This window comes from Cupressus sempervirens, chromosome 7 (genome assembly GCF_028749045.1).
Source record: "Cupressus sempervirens isolate cs-2001-9-10 chromosome 7, ASM2874904v1, whole genome shotgun sequence".
Classification (NCBI taxonomy): Eukaryota; Viridiplantae; Streptophyta; class Pinopsida; order Cupressales; family Cupressaceae; genus Cupressus; species Cupressus sempervirens.
Window position 1 is genome coordinate 914561142 of NC_143124.1, and position 20364 is coordinate 914581505.

General features: G+C 34.8%; 1 pseudogene; it reads right to left on the bottom strand.

Moving 5' to 3' along the window:
- Window positions 1–72: 72 nt before the first annotated feature.
- Window positions 73–13460, bottom strand: LOC149550498 (uncharacterized; annotated as a pseudogene).
- Between the last annotated feature and the right edge of the window lie 6904 nt (window positions 13461–20364).

A 20364-nucleotide genomic window follows, 5' to 3' on the forward strand; every position in this document is an offset into this window, starting at 1 on the left:
AAAAAAATTGTGGAATTTTTAAAAATTATTTTCATGGCCAATTTACTTCTTCAAGTGGAGAATGCTACTAGTTTAATCATTTAGACAATTGGCAGACTTCTTATTTCCTAAAATTGTATTTGTTGGAATTAATGTTGGATACGCCTCTAGTTCCTCTAGCTCCTCAACTGATCCAAATCCATTGTCTTAACAACAAGTTATCTTTGTTATGACAACTTCCTCAACAATATTAGTTTGAAAAGGTTCTATTATGATCAACTCAACATGTGGATTACCTATTTCTAGACATGAAAATGTTGTACCATTAGATGGAGATGCCCTAGACCTCTTGGTTAACAAATATTTAGGTGTTTTATCCCTTTTCCTTTTTCCATTAGATGGAGGAGATGTCCTAGGGTTTTTGGTATATATATATATATATATATATATGGTTGTTCTCTCTCACTCTCTTTTTTCATGCTAGAAACTACCATGGAAACTCCATCTAGTTCATCATACATTGATGATGCGTCATGGTACATTACAACATTTAAAACCAAGGCACTTGCATTAGAGACAAACACTAGTCTCCCAATAGTAGATGAAACTTTGTTAGGTCATTGTAGATGAACCTTGCCTAGGGAAAAAAAAAGTAGGAATGTTCCTCTATTTAATGTGAGATACTGCAATCTCCATGCCTTGTTTGTAGAGTGTATATATACTAGCCATATGTTTAAATTCCTCTATGTATGCCCTTCTATCAAATGGTTCCCCTTCCTGTACTCATACAACTTGTTTGGATTGCAAGCTCATAAAATAACAACAATGATATGGCTTTTGGAGATCAAAGAAATCATTTAGGTGTGGATAACATTGAAGCATGCCATATGTATACTTCTCAATCTAGTTTACTAAAAAAACCTTAATTCATTCAATCTTTGTCATTTGACTAAAACATCAAGGAAAGGATGAAATACCAACATCAAGATAATACGAGCAGTAGAATAAATAACCAAGGTAAGTCCATACTTTTCAAGTGAGCATACTAAGCTTTGATTCTACCCAAACTTTCAACTTTCTCAAGTCATCTTGACCTTTCACATACATATCAATTTTTAAATAATTTTAGTAAGAGTGGAAGGAGTAAGGCTAAAAAAGAGATGGTCAATCAACCTTGTTCCTCTCTAGATCCTGGAAAAATTTGCCAATGATTTAAACTTAGTTGCAAAGCACAAATTTATCTATCACTCCAAGTGCATACCTAGCAATCTTAGTATCTCCATATAGTTAATAAAATCTAAGTAGAACACAAAATAAGAGAACCACAGAGCGACATGGTTAAACAAAATAAACACCACAAGCCACAACTCGACACCTATAAGAATGAACTCAATGTATGAAAGTACAAAACAAATACTAAAACATATTGAGCCAGACTACCTCACAAATTGCATTTCCACGCTAAATTTTTTCCATCATAATGCTTAGTTTACTTGAAAACACATTATAACTTGAACTCATACAAGGATATGCTAGTGTGGTTATAGGAATTTGATACATCATGACATGCATATTTTTATGTAGATCCCATATGGTGCAGGAGCACCTAGGTAAGGCTAATTATTGACTGTATCATCTTAAAATGGAAGCACTTCCATGTTAAAACTATTTAGCCCTCCGATTAAGTGGTTTGGGCTCATGTCTAGTGCCTTGAATAGGTTTTTGCATGGATATGGTAGTTTTCCCCCTATTATGCTCTCTCTCTCTCTCTCTCTCTCTCTCTCTCTCTCTCTCTCTCTCTCTCTCTCTCTCTCTCTCTCTCTCTCTCTCTCTCTCTCTCTCTCTCTCTCTCTCTCTCTCTCCCTCTCCCCCTCCCTCTCCCTCTCTCTCTCTCTCTCTCTCTCTATATATATATATATATATATATATATATATATATATTTTTTTTTTTTTTTTCTAGCCTATTTTTGATAATTTTCTCTATGAAACTGAGGACTTTGACTTTCTAGGTCAACCTCAACCTCAACCTTGACTTAGGGTAGAGTCAACCTCATCCTTGACCCTAGGTCCATTTTTCAATTTTTGGAGGTTTTAGGACATCGACCTTTGGAAAGTTTCATTTTTTTGCTTCTGGGTCAGCTGTTTTGAGTGTCGGAATGGTAGACTCTTAGATTTCATTTAATCTAAGGTCCATTTCCAGGGGTTAAGGTTAATTGTGATTTAATTCTCCCATGTCAGCCTTCTCTATGAGTTTGTGCCCTAGATCTCTATATAAGGAAGCCTTCTTCCCTCATTTTATCATCCATGATTCATAAACGCATCCATGATCTATGAGCGATGTTATGATCTACTTTTTATAAAGAGCATCTACAATCCATTATCAAGCATCCATTTTCAAGTGAAAAAGCATTCTATCATTTAAGCATTCAGGTTTTCCATTGAAGATCAAGGATTCAAGCATTCAAGCCTTTGAAGGGATTTGGTTCAAGCATTCAAGATTCATCATTCAAACCCTAGATCTAGTCATCATGGTGGTGTAATCTTCCTTCAAGATCCTTTGTTCATCTTCAAGATTTATTCATTCTTCTATCAAGGTGGATTCAAAGCATACAATCATGGAGGTTTTGATTTACATTTGCTAATGTTATGTTCAAGCTTGTATATCAGTATACTCGTTTATATTTCAAATACAATTTCATATCTATTGAATATCATAGATTTTTTGTTAGATTTACTTCTACTACTTGTTATTTCAATTCCATTATTAAGGTTGATTCAAAACCAAGGTTTGACCAAGGCAAACCCCTCATCCAAACAACAAAACCATTTTTCTTGCAGATATAGGTGTGGAACAACAAATTAAAGAGCAAATTTGGATACCCTTTTTGTCAAACTTGTAGGATCCATGAATAGAAATTTCATTAGAGTAGTGTAGGTCAAGGTTGACTTTTTGGGGTACAATTGTGCCCTAAGGTAAGATTGTGCCCCGCTATCAGGGTCAAGGTCGAACTCCCTTTAAAAGGAGAAAAGTTTTATGGGTTTTCTCCGTCTCGACATTTCTAGTCTGGAACAGGTTGCAAAGATCCCCAAAACTATACACATACATCAAAAATCAACATTTTCCAAATTTATCCTATTTCAAGGTAAGTATTTGTCTTTTATCTATTCAAGATTTAAGCACGTACTTTTCAAATAGTAAGACCATAGGATCTCCTTTCTCCCTATTCTCCATTACTTTATCCATTTGTGCATTGATCACTTTATTGTGCTTATTCAATTTGGATCATTTCTTTTGGGAATTCGGGTTGAGGATAGGCCCTATTTTCTTCCTATTCCTTTTGGTGAACCCAAAACACTTACCTTATTTTCTTTTGTGGAATTAGATGCCCTATTGTGTTTTGTGGTGTTGAATTTCATTTCATATTTGTTAGGTATTTTCTTGCATTAAGATTAGCTTTCATTTCAGCTCTTGCATTTTAAAATTCAAAAATACAAACAAAAAAAACTATATATTTAATAAAATACAAAAACATTCCTTGCATTTCATTTGCTATGAAGATGCTTTGGTGTATGGTTATGTTTTTTATTACCCTTATTTTAGCATCTCTTTACCATAATTATGAGGTTTATGAGAGTATTATTCATTTTATTATGTTCATGATCTTTCATTTTATTCTCACTTATGCTTTTGTGAATTTAATCGATACTAGTCTTCCTACATTCAAAACTTTCATTAAGGATTCATGTGGTAAACTTATTGCTCTTTTGGATTATGTGAAGGATTTGGTAGATGGTACACCATCTCTTAATCTTCTTAATCTGAATCTTATTATTCCTATTCCGATGTCTAATTCTCCATTTGTTAATCCTTGTTCTTCCCATACTTATGATGAACTTCAAGCTATAATTCAGGATGCAGATGTGCAAGATTTTTTTGATTTACCTTCTCCTCTAATTCACGATGATATTAAAGGAAAGGGTAAAGAAACTTCTTCAAAACCTATTATTCCACCTTATACAACCTTTACTTATGAACATGATAAACAATCACCTCCTGTAGAAGATTTACATGATATGTACACTACAGGATATAATTTGATAACTAAACAAGGTTATAGAGGTTTAGGGCTTGGAGTTAATGAACATAGTATTAAGTATCTAGTTCATATACCCTGTAAACTAGATTTTCATGGTGTTGGTTGTTCGAAATCTCAAGTTAAGGTGGGTGATGTTAATCATCATCCTCCTCTTCATATACTTCTCCCTACACCTACTTTAGATAACTCTGATATTCATCAAGAGGTGGCTAAACAGTTGTATATTGAAGTGATGAATTTCAAAAAAGAAATATTTAAACCTATACCAATAGACCTTATCCAACTACAAATGTCATTTTCATTATTACAATATGCACTTACTTGTTGATTGTAGACATTTCAAATTGTATGCTTGTGAACGAGCTAGTTTAGGAATTATATCTCACTCTCATGCAATTTTACAATTCCTTCATAATTTTGATATAGAGGATTCCCCTCCTTCTAATATAATATAGATATCTTCTCCTCTTGTCTTTGGATTGGGTGACAAGAGGTGTATTTTTATCTAGTCTCCTCAGATCCAGTAGGCCTTTTATTTGGCTTAGTTGGTATTCTTTCCTCCTATTTTCTATCATGCTATGTTCAAGATATCTTTTCTAAGAAATTTATTTTGAAAAGGTATCCCTTGTCTTCCTTCCTAGGGGGCAAGGTTCTTCCTTCTTTCTCTTTGTCTAGGGAATTGCTTTCCTTAGCTTAGTGGTACTTACTTATATCGCAATATTATTTCTTCATATTGATAGATGTTTTGACTATGGATAATCTTTTTATATAAGAGGTTGTTATCCTAGGTTATCACCTCTTCTCTATGTTTTAAATTATGTTCTTTATAAACTCTTACCCTTGCTTTGGTGTTAGAGTTGCTTTCCTCATTCCAAAGATTCCTTTTCCTCTTCTTTATAAGGGGCTTGATGATTGGATCTTTGTTTTGACTTGGTTTATCTTTGAAAGATGATATTTTATCTAAAATTATTCCTCTATGTTGAGGGTCTTGTTGATAAGATCTCTTTCTTTGAGGATCTTTTTTCCATAAGTGACAAATCCTTTTAATGATTATCTATACTCTTGGATGTATGGGTCAATATCCCTCGTTAAGAATATGGTATACATTGTTGTTAAATAGGATATCTCCTTGCCCTATGAAATAGGTATCCTCTTTCTCTTCCTTATCATGTCTCATAGATAGCCACGATAAGGAGGGGAACATATATATAGGGTCTCCCTTGTACTATAGTTTTTTTATTTTATGCTAAATATTGGAACGTAATGCACATAAGTTGCTAAATCTTGAAGAGATACACATTTTTCATTTTATTTTTTTATATATGCTAAATCCTCTGAAGGTAACACACATAAGTTGCTAAATCTTGAAGGGACATACATTGCTAAATACTCCGAAGGTAATGCACATAAGTGGCTAAATCCTAAAGAGATATACATTTTTCAATTTTTCAATATGCTAAATCTTAAGAAGGTAACACACATACTTTCTAAATCCTGAGGAGACACACATTTCATATTCACAGTGATAGAAGCAGGTGGATCTATGGATATTCCAGAAGCTGTTAGAAGATGCATTATAATTGCAAGCACAGTTTTTGGGTGAACTATCAAGTTTGGCCACCTATTCGGCTCTCCCTCTCCCATGGCGATTCATGGTAAGGTGGGCATCTTACTAGGAGAGTTAATCACTTCTTCTTTTCTTTCTTTTCGCTTTCATGCTAGTAGGACTAGATCATGAAGCTATGTTATTTATAGTATTGCTCTTGTCTTTCTTATGTAATCATTTATGTTTTTATGATAGTTTTCCAAATATGATATTAGTATGAGAAATATTTATTACTGAGGTTTCTTATGCTAGTTGATTTGGGTTTGTTTAGTACTAACCCTTTCTTTTGTGGTTTCTCAGTTTTCTTTTGGTTTTCGCACCCTTGTGCATGTATGTTGAGCTAGAATCCTTAGCCTAGGGGCTTGTGTCCTTAGTTAAGTGTTATTTTATCTCATGAAGAATCCACTTGGACCTCTTCTTTCTTATCCTTTACTCAGAGTTTGCATTGAGTTCACACTCTTCCTAAAGTGGGGGCTAAATGTATCATCTTAAAATGGAAGCACTTCCATGTTAAGAGTGTTTAGCCCTCCAAGTAAGTGGTTTGGGCTCATGTCAAGTGCCTCAAATAGGTTTTTGCATGGATCTGGTAGTTTTCCCCCTATTCTCTCTCTCTCTCTCTCTCTCTCTCTCTCTCTCTCTCTCTCTCTCTCTCTCTCTCTCTCTCTCTCTATTTCTAACCTATTTCTGATAATTTTCTTTGTGAAATTGAGGAATTTGACTTTTTAGGTCAAGGACAACCTTTTATGTCAAGGTCGACCTCAACCTTGACCTAGGTCAAGGATGACCTCAACCCTAACCTAGGGTAGGGTCGACCTTGTCATTGACTCCAGGTCCATTTTTCAATTTTCAAAGGTTTTGGGACATCGACCTTTGAAAAGTTTCATTTTTTTTGCTTCTAGGTCGACTGTCTCAGGTTTTGGAATGGTAGGCTCTTAGATTTCATTTAATCTAGGTCTATTTCTAGGGGTTAAGGTTAATTGGGATTTAATGCTCCCATGTCGGCCTTCTCTAGGATTTGTGCCCTAGATCTCTATATAAGGAAGCCTTCTTCCCTCATTTTATCATCCATGATTCGTAAGCACATCCACGATCTATGAGCGAAGTTATTATCTAATTTTTATGAAGAGCATCTACAATCCATTATCAAGCATCCATTTTCAAGTAAACAAGCATTTTATCATTCAAGCATTCGAGTTTTCTGTTGAAGATTAAGGATTGAAGCATTCAAGCCTTTGAAGGGATTTGGTTCAAGCATTCAAGATTCATCATTCAAACCCTAGATCTAGCCATCATGGTGGTGTGATCTTCCTTCAAGATCCTTTGTTCATCTTCAAGATTTATTCATTCTTCTATCAAGGTGGATTCAAAGCATACAATCATGGAGGTTTTTATTTACATTTTCTAATGTTATGTTCAAGTTTTATATCACTATACTTGTTTACATTTCAAATATAACTGCTAGATTTACTTGTTTACATTTCATAGCTTCATTGTTAGATTTACTTCTACTACTTGCTAGCATTCCTTATTGTGATATTGCTATCAGGATTTAACTGTGTGATTTTTGAGTCAAACTCATTGACCCATGTTTCATGAGTAGTGATTCAACATGAATCCATCTCTCATGAGAATAAATGGAACACTTAGCACTCATTGGATCTAGGTAATGCTCACAGGGGTGAAGCACTGAGACTTCCTCGGAGGTCACCCATCCCAGTACTACTCTAGCCTAAGCTAAATCACACAGTTAAATCTTGATAGCAATATCAAAATTTGACTTGCTGTGGAAATTATCTCCTACTTATTAGCATTCCTTATTTCAATTATATTATTAAGGTTGATTCAAAACTAGGGTTTCACCAAGGCAAACCCCTCATCCAAACAACAAAACCATTTTCTTGCAGATACAGGTGTGGAACAATGAATTAAAGAGCAGATTTGGATACCCTTTTCATCGAACTTGCAGGATCTATGAACAAAAATTTCATCAAAGTAGTGTAGGTCAAGGTCAACTTTTCAGGGTACATTTATGCCTTAGGGTAAGATTGTGCCCCATTATCAGTGTCAAGGTCGACCTCCCTTCAAAAGGATAAAAGTTTTCTGGGTTTTCTCTGTCTCGACATTTCCTATTCGAAAGAGGTTGCAGAGATCCTCGAAACTGTACACAGACATCAGAAATCAACATTTTCCAGATTTATCCTATTTCAAGGTAAGTATTTGTCTTTTATCTATTCAAGATTTAAGCACATACTTTTCAAATAGTAAGACCATAGGATCTCCTTTCTCCCTATTCTCCATTACTTAATCCATTTGTGCATTGATTACTTTCTTGTACTTAATCAATTTGGATAATTTCTTATGGGAATTTGGGTTGAGGATAGGCCCTATTTTCTTCCTATTCATTAACTTAGGGTTCCTAGTTGAGTTTTGTCTTATATTGGCCTTAGCCAAGCCACTAAGATAATAAGGGGGGCTCATGAGTCTTGGAGTATGGTTTATCCATTAGGAGGTCAAGTTGGGTCCTTGGGACCATGCAAGATCACTTATTTGTCCAAGTTGTTAGGTAAAGTGCAAGTGTTGTCATCTTGCTAATAGGGACATTTGTGCATCTAGAGGGCTAGATTAGACAAGGAAGAGATGGAATGCTAGTTTCATGTCCCAAATGACATATTCAAACATTTGTCAAAGTTTCAGGGGGCTTTGACCAAGCCTGGTCCATGTGGACAAAAAGTTGTCAAGTTGCATGACAACTTTGCAAAAATTGCATAAGTTGTCATGACAACCTTTATTGCAAAAAGTCAATTTTGAGTAAGAGGTTTCATAACCACCTCAAAGTGGTTGGAATATAGAGAATGAGTCTATATAAGGACTCCTTCAACCTTGAACAAGGGTTGGATGACATTGTGAACTTGAAGGAACTTTGTTGAATGAGCAAGTATGTTTTAGGGTTTATTTTGTCACAGAATGGGTTTTTGGATTCTCGAGGACATTTGATGGATTAAATTTTGTAATGTACCATATGCATGAGTTGTTAGATGTGATTTACTAGTTCTGTGTGTGAGTAGATAGTTTGTGGGATCCATTTCATTCTCTTTTTGTAAATATTTTGGTTTTTGCTTAGTTGTTGTCCTAAACCAAGCAATTTGGGAAAATGGAGTCTTAACTCACCTTTCCACTATGGAAATGGTACAGTCTCTTGCAATGTGTGAGAAGACTCCTTGTACTATAAGAATGCAAGTGCATGGGCCTTGGAAGAGAGCATGGTTAGGTATCACAGTGATTGAAACAATAGATGAGGGGATTGAATGCCTTAATTGCTTCAATCCAAGTGGATGGAGAGAAAGATATGAGAGTGGAGAATCTCTATGCAAAAGGAGACCTTCTAGAGACCTATTTTAATGAGATTTTGACCAAATCCTTGTATTTCTAGTCATTAAATTAGAAAACCCTTGATATAAGGTTGAAAATCAACATTCCACTGTACGGATAGATTGGAGAAATGAGACTAGGTGAATCCAAAAGATCTCCCAAATGGTATCTGAATATGAAGTTAGTTTTGTACCTCGTTAAGATTTTTTCAAAATTAAGTGTTACAAAGTAAGTTTGGAGGCCTAATTCCTTGTAGCCCTTTTAGGCCTAAATTGGAGCAGTTTCTTGGAATCGATATAGATTTCAATGGATTTTTGATGGGTGAGTATTGTAATGGTCTCAAAACTCAAGGGACAATACCCTCCCTTCATGTTGAGTATATTGTGGCCATATGAGGGAAATTGGTATAGGTGAGCCATTAGAGCATCTAAGGAGCATTGCTCCAATGAAGCTAGGTTCTACATTAGTGCGGACAAGTTCAAAAGGGAAATGATTGGAGTTGTGATCCTTCCAAGTTAGGGTTAGTATAAGAACCTTGTTAGGATAAAGAAGAGGCCTAGAGAAAACCATACAAGAATTTAGGGTTGAGAAGCAAGACTTGTACTTACATCAGGGTGGTATCAGAGCCTCAAAAGATTTGGGATTATGGATAGATGTTTCAAATTGCAGAAGAGTCAGTAGGTGAAATAAATATGGTGACTAATGCAAAGTTAACCAAGGAGATGGGTGAGAAAAAGGAGAAAAATAGAATCCCTGAAGAAGCCCTAGAAGAAATGAAGACTAAGCTAGAAGAAGTTGTTGAAGCAGCCAAGAATAAAGTTGAAGAAGGTGGAAGTAGTGAAAAAGGAAAGGTAAAGTTTGATGAGGAGGACATCATACCTAAACCATACCCTCCACTTGAATGAAGAGCCATTCTTGAAGGCCATCAAATCACTAGGAGGAAAAGCCCTAGAAGGAATCCCATTCTATAATGAAAGGATGGACATAGATACTGTGATGGAATGGATTGAGGGGATAGAGAACCATTTTGAATGTAAAGAAGTCACAGAGGCACAAAATGTGAAGGTTTCCAAATCAAGACTCAGGGGATCAACATTGACATGGTGGAAGTACTTGTAGGATGAAAGGGTCAACATGGGCAGGAAGCCTACAGCTAACTAGAATTCTATGGTGAACAAAGTGAAGGAAAACTATCTACCAAAAGATTACAAGGTACAGTTACATAGAAAGAGGCAAGGTTTGAAGTAGAAGGACTTAGATGTGGCGTCTTATACAAAGGAATTCCAAAAACTATGCCTAAGATTAAAGATTTAGGAAGAGGAACCTGTTAAGGTAGAAAGATACGTGGGTGGGCTTAAATGGAGCATCCAGAGGAACTAAGCCTATGAACTCCTAGAACTAATTAGAAGTGTCATTAATTGGCACTTAAGGTGGAAGAGAAGAACATGAAGAAGGGTGATTCAAACTTCAAAGGTAGAGGTTGAGGAAGAGATCAAAGAGGGCATAGAGGTGGATACTAGGGTAGAGTCAATGATCAGAGAAATCAAGGTGAATCCAAGCTAGTAGAGCAGGGTAGTGAATCTACTCCAAGGGGAGGTTATTCAAGAGGAAGAGGAAATCAAGGAGGCTCAAATAGAGGAAGAGGTATAGGTAGGATCAACTCATATTTTTCAAGCATGAAGTGTTACATCTATGGTCAATTGGGCCAACTTGCATATAGATGTCTTGACAAGCCTACTTCTTCAAGTGGAGACAAGAGAGTTTCCTATGCTCAAGAGGACTCCATGAGATCTAAGGTATTTGAGGTAGATCATATTGAGTTAGAGAAAGGATAGAACTTAATGTTGAAGAGAGTGTTGATTAGACAGCTAGCTAGGGATGAACCCAAACATAAGAGAGCCTTGTTCAAAATTAGGTGTAAGATTTTGGGCAAGGTGTACAAGGTGATTGTAGATTTAGGCTCCACAAACAATATCATAATCTATAAAAGGTTACATGGTTGAACAAAGGGCAAAGTGTGTTGGTGAATGAGCAAACTTTGGTTGTATTTTTAATTATAGGCTACAAGGACAAATTGCTTTATGACATATTCCCTATGGATTCCTGCCATCTACTACTGGGCAGACCATGGTAATATGATAGAGATGTTATCTATGATGGAAAGGAGAATTCTATCTCTTTCAAGGAGGATGGAAGTGTAGACACCTAAAATTGTCCAAATCCTGTTTCCTAGCCAATTAAATAGATATTTATTATTTATTTAATTACCCTACCTTAATTAAATAAATTTATATTTATTTAATTATGTTCACCTTTCCTTGATTTAAATAAACTAAGGTTTATTTAAATCCTAGCCCATTCACTTTAATTAAGTACTTCGTTTACTTAATTAATCCCCTTCTAATCCCACTCGGAATTAAATATTAAATTTAATCCTATTTGAGCACATGGCTCCTAACTTTAACCCTCACCTAACCTCACTTTCCTAACCTAACCCATCCTTCTAACCTAGGTCAATCCACTTATCCACTAATTAATCTTAGTTTCTCATCTAATCACATCATTGATCATTTGCACAATCCTAATCAAAGGATTAGCAAACCCTAGTCACATGTGACATGTGACTCTTACACACTTACACAATTGTCCCCCTTCACATGTGAACCAAATGTGTCTCACACATGTGTGAGGAAACATGATCTTCCACACCTCTTACACATGTCATTGACCCATCACTTTCAAAGGTGTCTCACACATGTGTGAGAAACCTTGAGCCTCCAACCCTCTTACACTTGTCATTGACCTATCACATCAAAGGTTGCTCACACATTTGTGAGCATCTTTCCCCCTTTGAATGGTCAAAAACCCTAATCCACATGGAGTCCACTTGGCCTCCACCTCATGGACACCTCATTGATCCTGAGAGATCCTAACCCTTCATCTTGCATTGAATCTCAACCGTCCATTGCATTCATTTTCTTATAAAAGGAGAGCCCTCTCCTCATTTCCATAAGCACTATATACCTCATTGTTATGCTGTAGGAATAGTGAGCAACCACATCCCACAACAATGAAATAATCTACACTTGATGATTTCATGAGGTTTGCATATGTGTTATTTTGAATAGTTTATACTCTTTTGATTTCATGTTATGTTTATTTCCATGTTTTCTTGCATATTTTGTGGTTTGCATAATCATGTAGGAATATGCATTAGTTTCTTAGTGTTTATTCCTCTTATTACATTTTTATGCAATACATTTTGGCACGCCCGGTGGGACTCACTTCACGGGTTCAAACTAACAATCTAATGTGTTTTTGAGGATTTTGTGAGTTTTCAAACTTGTAGGTTGAAGACTTGCATTTGGAGATCAAGTTTCACAAGGAGCCTTTAATCAAGCCATAAAGCCCATCATCGTGTTTGGAGCACATAAGGGAAGTTTTTTGACATACAACACTTTATATTTCTTGTTTCCCTATTTCTAAGTTGTAGGAGTGTATATGCATTATGTATACTTCGTTAATTGGAAAACTAAAAAAGAGAGGAAAAAAATACTCCTTTGTTAATAGATAAATAGGTTTGAAAAAAAAAGTGGGGGAGGGGGGGGGGGGAGGGGTGGGTTTCCTTTATTTTTGCTTTATGTTATTTATGTTTTAAAAAATAACAAACAAAAAAATTGCTTTATGCTTTGCTCTTTACATATGTAAATGGTTTTAAAAAAATAGGGTACATATTAGCTAGTTCATATTTGTTAGTTTAAATTTAAAACTAAAAAAAAACACAAAAAAAAAAGTGTGTTAGAACTTAGTTTAAATAAATTCAAAAAACAATTTATTTATTTTTAGAAAAGGGGTTAGCATTTATATATGTAAAAAGTTGTTTGTTAGTTTTTTTAAAAAAAAATATAAATCAAAAATCAAATGAAAAACAAAAACAAAATTATTAAAAAAAAAAACAAAATAAAAGATTTTAAAAAATAAAATAAAATTTTAAACCCTTTTTGCAGGGTCGGCCACCTGCAGCCTCCATCGTGAGCGCCGCCCCCGCAGGTAGCTCCACCAACTCGCCACCTTGCAGGCACTTCCTCTCTCCTGTCTGCCCATGACCACTCTCCACCACCTGCCCTGCCAGTTTGGCGGCTCCACTTCCCTTCTACATCCGTCGTAACCCCTCGCCTCCATGACCATCTTCCTCCTTCTACGGCCTGAAATCCTGCCACTGCCTGTGGCCTGAAATTTTGTTCCACTCCACTATTAAACCGCCGCCACAGCCCCTCAGTGACTCTCGCCCTCGATCTCGCCCATAACCCATGGCCCCTCCACCATCGATCGTGGTGGAGCTTCTTAACCCTCTGCTACCACAGTCCACCTCTTCTACCACGTGGCTCTACGACTGCCGCCACCTCCATGACCATCCCTTGCTAACCCTTCTCCCCCGCTTCCACTTATCTGCCGCTCTGCCTGCAAACCAATCCTCGCTCCCTACTTCTCCCCTCAGCCATGGCATCTCATCCTCCCTGCACTCAGCTGCAACATCTCCTCCTTTATGCGGCCGCTTCCTTCAAACCCTTCCCCGCTTGGCTGCCTTCGCCGGCCTGCAACACTCCTCTGCCCACCGAAGCCAGCCACTACCGTGACCTCATCTCCCTCGTCCGCACCACCACCAGTCAGCCAGCCACCTCCTTCGCAGACTGTCCCTCCACCTCTACGCTCCCTCCACCATCCTTGGCCCCCTCTACGCTCGACCCCCTCTGCCCTAACTCGCCACTCCTCCTCCGCCCAACCTCTAAAACCCCTTCGGCTTCCTTCCAATTTTTTTTTAAAATTTTTTTTTATATACTTAGTTTAAATTTTAAGTATTATTATTGTATGTTTTTTAAAACTTTATTTTAAAAAATTAAAATTTTATTTATTTTTTTAAAAAAATCTTTTTACTAACCAAGCAGATTTCTTTTTTTCAAAAATAGTCAAAAAACAAAACAAAAAATTGCTTGACATACAGCTAACCGTCAAATTTAACCTCGCAGGTCACTAATGTCATCACTGCATCAACATTCCATGTCCTTCTAAGACCATAAGGAGCAACCCTTGGTTTTTTGCTCATAACTTGAACATACGAACTCCGTTTTCAAAAAATGAAATATTGCTAGAAAGCTAGTTCCAAGCCCATCATCATGGTGCAAGTTTTTAAAGATTTTGATGCTGTTTAGATCCTCGATTTTTTTGTCAAAGACCAAACTTTGTGTTAACACTTTCATTGTAGGGTTTTCGATGCACTAACTTGTGGTTTTGCAGGGATATTTTCTCACTAACCATATTGCTTGCAGGTTTTTGCTTTAATTTTGTTTTAGGAATGAACTTGTATGCCTAAACACTCATCTTTGAATGCATGGTTAATGCTAAAATACTCAAACTCAATCTTGAATGCCTAAAGGGAATTTGATTCTTTCCTTGTCAAATTTTCTTATTCACATGCTCGATTTACTTTCTTGTTGATCAATCTGCGCTTTCATTTATGTTGACGACGATTTCAAGTTGGAAAGAACATTGTATGGTTTAATCACATTTGTCTTCAACATAGATTAGAAAGCCTAAAGTTTCATTGGGAAAGAACATGTGTCTTTTGAACCCTAAGGCCACTTATGTATTCTCTCCCCTCGCACCTTTGGGTGATCTTGGATGCACAAGAAATAAGTGGTCTTTTTTTTCATTTTTTTTAGGAGGCCTGCTTGGGTATTTCATCACCCCTTGGGATGACCTCAACTCCAGTGTTCTGTGTAACGCCCTGCCAAGAGATCCAAAAGAAATAATCCTAAAGTTTTACTAAGTTTGCTAAACATTTTTTTTTTTAAAAGTAAGAATGTATAACATACACATCAAACACATAGTAGTGGAAGCAATAACATATAATCATCAACAAACATACATAACAGGTTACATTCCTTAAGGATCCCAAGACGTTGAGTCACTTTTAAATTTAATCTAAAATAAAGTCCATCATTTAATACATCCATATGAAAGAATAATGAAAAGTCCAATGTCCATATAATATACATTTGTTCCGAATGCCTCTTGGCAAATTAATTCGGAATGCTCAATCATCCACTGTACATGTCACAGGGTATGAAAGGCTTAAAAGAATACACATATGTAAAAATAGAAATGCATCAACCTCCACAAATCCATGATACAAAGTACAGTAAAAATAAATGAAACCATTCACCATACATGATACATCCATACATCCATAATGATAAAACATTCATCATAAAATCTAACCACACATCATAATGATCCAAGAACATAGTGAAGGTAAATGCCAACCAAGAAAGCTCCAGTCACGGTGACCACGAACGGATCTCAATGGTAAGAGTAAAAGCACTACCACCCGACCACGTGGAACCTAAATGGTCCACTCCCACTGTGCTGAGGAGATAGTCTCAAGTCCCAAATAGGATATCAAAATACAAAACACAAGTACTCTCTAAGTCTGGGAAATCCTAAAAGTATACTAACTCAAAAGTTCCAACATAGATAGACATCTAGACCCAGAGGCACACAAGACACGTAGGAGACCTACTATGCAAGCGGGAAAGTGTCATCACATGAATCCAATTGGAAGTTACCCAAGCAATCCCTCAGGAATCTCAGGTCCCTAGTAATCCTGCGGCCACTAGTACCCTCTCATACTGACAAGGCATACTATGGAATGCAAGGTCGCAACCAAGCGTTCTCTCTACCCCATCCTAGTCTGTACTAGCACTCAAGGCATGGGAGAGAACATACAGTTATCTTATTAGGTTCATTTAAGTCAGTATTTAGGTGAGATGTTTTCACTTATTAAAACAAACAACTTACAATGAGTCATCCCCAAAGCCACTTCGGGTCTCCCGTCCCTCATTGCAAGCCACTTCCCGACACTACACATAGATAACCTACCCTAAGCTCATGAAATCACAAGACACAAAATCACCTCATTCCTATATAAGCGACTGGAAAGCATCAAAAGATAAACCACAATAGTCACATCAGTTCTCCACAAGAAACTGGAAAGCATCAAATAATAATCACAACAGTTCTCTATCAGCAACTGAAGGCATCAATGATAAGTCACAATATCCAATGGTTCTCCAACGAGCAACCAACAAGTATCCCAATAACAGATCACAATACTGATCGAAGACTCCAAAATGGTCGAGTCAAAACATGTCACAACATGACATCATTAAAACAATCACTTAAAAACACCTCAGCTTCACACAAGAAAACTGGAAAGTAATATCATTCAATAAATACAAACATGTCATAGAGCATCCTGATCACATCACCATGGTTGGGTTTAAAAGATCGAGCCCAAATGAACATAACATCTCAATCACATAAACCCCCGAGCCTCTGGTAACCACCTAAATTGGTCAACATCTAATCAATCCCCAAAAAACCCCAAAACGCAAACATCATATATAAAAAAAAATGTAGGTATCAAGTTTTGGTTTGATTGAAAACATGTTAATCAATGAGGTTTCCAGGTAGATAAGAATCATAATTTTTTTTTACCCTTGCAATTAGATTCATTCTTGTTTATCACATCATATCATGATTTAAAAAGTAATCATTTATTTAATATAATTATAATAGTTGATTATTAAATAAACATAAACCCAAACCCAAAAAAATCAAATTTCTAAATGATAAACATACTTAACATTATTAATTATTATTTATCATTAGCGCAACTCAATTTCAATATTCATTTACAATTTTTTTAAAAAAAATTAATAATTAATAATTATTTAATAATAATTAATTATTAATTAACAATCATTAACAATTTTCTAAAAAACAACATATGTATATATATATATATATATTTATATCGTTAATTAACTTAATTAATTAACGACTAAAAAAATTTAGAGTTTAATCCTCTTAATAATTATTATAAAACTTATCATTAAAATAATAATAAAATTATTATTTAATAAAATTTATTAATAAAATTATAATCAATATTAAAAAATTTATATAAAAATAATTACAAATTTATATAAATTAAAAACTTATAACAAAAATTGAATTTTCCTTTTCATATAACAAAGGACATATAATATAGTTTTTTTTTGTAAAACGAATGTTTACAAAGCGATTTATAAAAATCGCTGCCTGCACAGTACCACAGCGCACGACTGCTATCGCAATCGGCCTGCTTTTAATAAAGGCATGAGTGGGGGTATTCCCCCCACCAAATAATTTTTATTTATTTTATTATTATTATTATTTTTAAATTTATTTTTAAATATAAACGCTTTGTTATAATTTCAATTAATTAATTTATTTATGTTATAAAATTTACAAATAAAAAAATTTATTAAACAATTCATTTTAATATATATATATATATATATATATATATATATATATATATATATATATATATATATATATATATATATATATATATATTTGAAATTGTCTCTTTCTTTAACTTGATAGAGAAAATAATTCCAACCTTATGAATTTTCTTTTTAATTTTAGATCCCACCCAAATAAATACAATAATTCCTTAATCTTGAAACGAGGGTTTCTCCATTTTCTTTCTAATCCCTACATGTACAGAAGATTAATTGACAAGCATCTATTAATTTTCAATATTGGAATGTATAAACTTTCATCACAGAGAATCTACAGTCACGAAGAAGACAAGAAGTAGGAAAAATTATGTAATTAATCAGTGAACACAAGACCCTACCTGATCCTGATGCTAATTCGAAAACCTGAAAAAGAAACTGTGAGAGAATTCGCTCCTCTCAATAACTTTCCTTTGAAGACTTTCCTAGAATTCTCCTTTTGAAATTTGCTGCCAAAAGATGTCTCCAAAATTCCTGTCTCCCCAAAATTCTTTCCCAAAATTTGCTGTCCAAATTTGTGTCTCCCCAAAAATGAACCCCAAAGTTGTGATAAAGAGTTTTCTCCTCAAATCGAGGCACTAATTGTGCATTCACCCAAGAGGACTCTTTGCTCAACTGAGTTAACTCTCCAATTAACTTGTATTAATTCTATGCTTTATCTTTTAATGCACCTTAAATGAATTATTAAATAACTTTATTTAATATTCCACTTGACTTCTATTTTTAATCTTTATTACTTTTAATCCCATGCGCACTTATGAAATTAAAATAACATTATTATTTCTACTTATTTTATCTTTTAATTTATTTCTTTTATTTTCAACTCAAGCTCACATCATGTGATCTAGAAACTTTAATAATTTAATATCTTTCAACTTTTAATTTATTTTAGAAACTTAATTGATAAAATATTTAATTAATTTAAATAACAATAATATTTAGCATTTATTTAAAAATGAACTCTAGATAGATTATTATTAAATTAAATAAATATTATCATGTTCTAGATTATCCTTAAACTTTTATCTCCTAATTTTAATTCTTTTATTTAATTAATTTCTCAATTAATTAAATATTTAAAAATATCATATTAATTCTCCATTAAATTAAATCATTAATTAATCTATTTAATTAGATTTAATTAATAGAAAATACATCAAGGACTCATAAAGCAACATACGAAAACCCATCATAGAAAAACACATACTAAATCAAACAAAAAGGGTTATAATCACGAAATAACATCATTTCATGCATTTAGAGGGTACTTAACTCAGATACCTTTCCTAATTATCAATTAGGACAATTGGCTAAAGGGTTTAGGATTTGGACTTAAGAGTTTATCTCCCCTCTCTTACCATTGAGATAATGCGATAGGGTACGCTCATCCTGGCAATTCAGGGAAGTTGATACTAGGTACCTGCAACCTGCATAAAATCCATGCATGTACAAACACAATATTCTAAGCTAAACAGACAATGACAGGAAGTGGTGCATTGTGTAGATCCCAACTAGCAAGTGACTACGACTCCCTTCCTTAACCACATTAGAAACACCATACATAAAGAAAAACAAACACACGCACCATACACATGCAGTATGGGGTAAGTATCCATACGAAAGCACATGTGATAATAAACCATCTAACTAATCATCATCGATAACTGAAAACATTAAATAATCATCATACATACATGAAATATAGAGTACCAAGTAATATCTTCATATAATAAACTGAGTGTAAAACAACATCTGATAATCTCTAAAACAATAATACTAATCATCAAACATAAAATTGGCCTAAAAGAGTTTGGCAAGGATGACTGAAATGCGCCTTTGGGTGATCTTGGATGCACAAGAAATAAGTGGTCTTTTTTTTCATTTTTTTTAGGAGGCCTGCTTGGGTATTTCATCACCCCTTGGGACGACCTCAACTCCAGTGTTTTGGTAGAGTATAAAAATCGGGAGGTGAATTGAAAGACACCTTTCTTGGAAGAAAAATATTGTCACTCTTGGCTAAGCCCCAAAGAACTTTATACCTTTGGGAAGTGAAGGAGGAGATTTGGGTTACCATCCCCCCTCGGCTGTGTGGTAGTATTTTCTTTCATCTACAGATTTGGGCCTCACATACCTTGCGTATATTGAGGACATGCTCTAGTTGATCCTTGTACATCCTAGTTGCAACCTTATAGGTTTGTTGGTGTGTTTGACGTGCTTGAGTGTTTGAAATCTTCCCCTGTTGAAGGGGACATATCGACTACCACTTGCCTTGTATATATTTTCTTGTTTTCTTTTGCAATCTCAAATTTTAAAAAATCCAAAAAAATTATAAAAATTCAAAAATCCAAAAAAATATTAAAAAATCTCTAAAACAACAAAAACAAGTCTTCGATTAGGTCTTCTTAGTCAAGTTGTCCACATCATCAAAGTCATCGCCCTCATCCATCTCTTGTCTTCATCATTCAAATCATCCCTTAACATCTTAATCATCTCCACTCGTCCAAATCATTTCCTCATCATTCAATCAAATCCATAATCTTCATCCTAGTCATAATGCATAATCCAAATCAAGATCTAATTTCCTCCACCAATCTCATAATGCATTCTTAATTCAATCCTTCACATCATCATTCTTCTAATCCAATTCCTTGTCAAATTCAGTCATTTCTCATCAATTATTAATTCGATCCATTTACATCTTCCTCCATAATCAATCTTTCTAATTTCATTCACGTCTTCCTCTAATTCAACTTTTCATCAAATCTTCTACTTTGGACATAGGAGTGTTGTCATCACCATTGGACTTTCATTCAAATCCCACATTAACTTGTTTACAATATCATAGGGTTTTTATCAAATCAAATCAAACCCTCATCCAATCAATATCATATCAAATCAAATCAAA